This window comes from Ailuropoda melanoleuca, chromosome 3 (genome assembly GCF_002007445.2).
Source record: "Ailuropoda melanoleuca isolate Jingjing chromosome 3, ASM200744v2, whole genome shotgun sequence".
NCBI lineage: Eukaryota > Metazoa > Chordata > Mammalia > Carnivora > Ursidae > Ailuropoda > Ailuropoda melanoleuca.
In genome coordinates, this window is record NC_048220.1 from 3,793,234 (window position 1) to 3,797,223 (window position 3,990).

Here is a 3,990-nt window from a genome sequence, read left to right on the forward strand (position 1 = left end):
GGGGCGAGGGGGGGTTGGGGGTGGGCCTGGCTGACTCAGTCAGTGGAGCTCATGACTCTAAATCTCAGGGTGGTGAACTCAAGCCCCACACTGGGGGTAGAGATTACTTAAATAAATAAACTTTTTTTTAAAAGTTGAAATTATTTTACTTACCAAAAAAGTTGCAAAAACAGTACACAGTTCCCAGATACCCTTCGCCCAGCTCCCTCTAATGTTAAAATCTGATATACCGTAATTCAATTATGTAAACTGAGAAATTAACATCGATACAAACCCACTGGTCATTCTACAGATCTTACTTAACTTTCACCAACTGTCCCAGCAAAATAGGACAAAGACCTCAAAACCATTATGCTAAGTTGTGCCAAACACAAAAGACCATATATTGTATGTCTTTATATGAAATGTCCAGAAAAAGCAAATTAAAAGAATCAGAGAACAGATCACTGACAGTCTGGGGCTGAGGGGTGCAATGAAGACTTTTTTTTTTTTTTAAAGATTTTTTAAATTTCTTTATTCGACAGAGATAGAGACAGCCAGCAAGAGTGGGAACACAAGCAGGGGGAGTGGGAGAGGAAGAAGCAGGCTCATAGAGGAAGAGCCTGATGTGGGGCTCGATCCCATAACGCCGGGATCATGCCCTGAGCCGAAGGCAGACGCTCAACCGCTGTGCCACCCAGGTGCCCCCAATGAAGACTTTCTAAAACCAGATTATGGGGATGTTTGCACAACTCAGCAAATTTACTAAAAGTCATTGAATGGGATGCTTAACATGGGAAGATTTCGTGGTATGTAAATTAGTTGACCCCTGAACGATGCACCAACAGTCAAAAATCTGAGTATATTTCCCTCAAAACTTACCTAACAGCCTACTGTAGACCAGAAGCCTTACCCATAACATAATTGACACACATTTTGTATTTTACATGTCTTATATACTATAGACTTACAATAGAATAAGCTAGAGAATATTATTAAGAAAATCATAAAGGGGCGCCCGGCTGGGTCAGTCAGTAGAGCGTGTCATTCTTGATCTCGGAGTTGTGACTTCAAGCCCCACGCTGGGTGTTGAGAAGACTTAAAAATAAAATCTTTAAAAAAAAAAAGAAAAAATCATAAGGAAGAGAAAATACATCTACGATACTGTGCTGTGTCGAAAGAAATCCGCATATAAGTAGACCCGTACGGTTCAAACCCGTATTGTTCAAAGGCCAACTGTATACCTCAATAAAGTTGTTTTTATGCATAGTACAAAGAATGTTTGTATATGCTTGACCGAGCTTCCTCAAATGCTAGCCTGTTAGGTAACAACGGTATAATGATTACAACCCGGGGAGAAACATTGATCCAGGACTATTAATCTATAGACCTTATCCAGATTTCAATCGTTGTCCCATAATGTCCTTTTACTGGTCCAGGATCTCATGGAGGGTCAAGTGTCCTTAGCCTCCTCCGGTCTGGGACAGCTGGACGGTCCCTCAGCCTGTCTTGGTCTTTCAGCATCTCGGCACTGTTAAGGACCACCAGGCCAGTCTTCCATAGAATGGTTCAGTTTGTCTGATGTTGTCAGGTGGTTAGACTGAGGTTAGACTCTGTTTTGCCAAGAATGCCACAGAGGTGACAAGTGCCCTTCACATCAGAAGGGACATGAATTTCACAGGTCACCGCTGTAAGCTCTAGAAAGAAGGAAGGGAGGAAAGACCTCTGATGCTGGCATATCTCGCTCTGGGCTTTCAGCCCAACCCGCCCCCAGCCCACACCCCACCAGCAGAATCCCTCACTGATTCATGGCTCTGACCTTGGTCTTCCTCAGCCTGATGCCCTTCGGGCACTGAGGCCCCTTAGGCACCTGCCAGGACTCTCAAGCCCCTTCCCTGGCTGCCCTTGTCCCTCTCCGTTTTCCTTGTTGGGTTTTCTATCTCCACACCCTTCCAGGAGGGCCTGTGAGGAGAAGCCTGTGCTCTGCCTGGCCCCCAGGCTCGGAGTGACGTGGGAACTCAAAGAAACACGGCCATGAATGCCCAACTGGCCTGGCTGCCCTTCTGCTCCCTCCCCCTGGAAACCACTGAACTGATAGCAAGCAGACAGTGACCTGCGTACACAGGACAGATCCCATTAGGGGAGGATTGGGCAGGGGGCGCTGGCCATAGTGTCGCAAGATTTTCACAAGGTCTCTGCTTTGGTCAGTGGGTTCTGGATCTGAGGACTGATTTGGGTTTGGAAACAGGCAAGGGATCATGAGTTCCCACCGGCTCGGCGGACTTAGCTGCTTATCGGTTCTCGATCTCCTTTGGTTATATCTGTTAAGCAGTGTACCCCCATCGGCTGCCTGTTTTTCTCATCACTAGGTACCCCACTTTCTGTGAGCCATCGCTCTAGACCCTGTCATTCTTCTTTTAAAAGAGATTTTATTTATTTATTTGAGAGAGAGGGAGAGGCAGACGCCTCGCTGAGCAGGGAGCCCGACGTGGGGCTCCATCCTGGGACCCTGAGATCATGATCTAAGCCGAAAGCAGACACCCAACTGACGGAGCCACCCAGGCGCCCCTAGACCCTGCCATCCTGATGGTGCCAGCCATCATGGTAGTCACTGACACCTGGCTTCTGACAGGTGTGTGCTGTGGTCTGTTGTTTCTGCCTCTTAGTATCTCCATTTGTTCCACAAGCACCCCGTTCTATCATGGCATCTCTTATCACCCATCCCAGACCACAGCAGCCATGGGGAGTCAGGTAACAAACCCAAGTGAGTTCTGGGCCTCCCCAAAGAGAGTCCTAGCCAAGTTCCATTTCACAGTGAATGAGCCGGGCTTGAGAGCCCTGGGTCATTTCCCTGGTTCCTAGAAGTATCATTGGCCGGTCATACTGGGAGGTTGGCATTGTGCAAAACAGAGTTTGCACTACGCGGCTGTCACAGCTGTCCTTGCGGGGTTGGCCCTTGGCTGACATCTGCTAACTTAGATTTCGGGAGGTTTCCCACCATTAACCTGTAAGAATGGCTCAACCATGCCTAACCTGTCTGGTTTTATGGGGAGCATCTGCTCTCCTTTGGGGAGTCTGGAATTGTGGTTTGTGCTAGACAGACGGTGCCTACATGACCAGCCCCCCAGTAAAAACCCGGTGAAAACCACACTGAGTCTCTGATGAACTTTCCCAGCTGGCCACAACTCACACGTGTTGTCACCTCTTATTGCTGGAGGAATGAAGCATGTCCTGTGTGACTCCAGAAGCTTGTGTCTGCTTCCCTAGTCTTCAGCCCATGTGCCTTCTCCCCCTTGCTGGTTTTGCCCTGCACACATTGGCCGGAATCCAGCATGGCTTCTACTGAGTGCAAGGGGTCGGAATATGAGCACCACTATTGCTGAGTCCTGGGGGCTCTCCCAGCACATCATGGGACCCGGGCTGGTCTTGGGGACCCTCTGACACAGGCAGAGTTACACACTGGCTCCCTGGCCTATAGAGTAGGAGATATTGGGGGAGGAAAAGCCAAGTGGCGTGTCCTGCAATGGTTACCCAACCACCAAGACTGTATTCAAGAATGAGATGGCCTCTGGGAGGAAGTTGCCACGCTGAAGGCCTTAGCTGTTGGAGGGTGGTGGCTGGCGGCACGTCCCCAGCTGATTCACCACTGGCCCGTCGGCAGCAGCTGTCAGATGGGATGTAGTTATCAGAGCGTGTGAACAGGCTCAAGGAGCTGACACACGGCAGCTGCATTCATTTCCATTCCCACGCGGAAGGAGAATCAGAAGCAGTTTGCCTTCCCGGGGATGGACAGCATTACAAGGGTCGTGTCGCCCCAGGACTACTTGAATTATGCCAACATAGTTTGGAGAGACCTCGATGCTCTGGGCATTTCCCCCCAAACCACCTTGGTCCAATATACGGCCGACGTCGTGTGATTGATCAGAGGAGCAGGGAATGCTGAGTACAAGGGTGGCCTTGGTGAGACGCACACGCTGGGGGGGTCAGGGACTCATCCCCTCAGTGACCTGT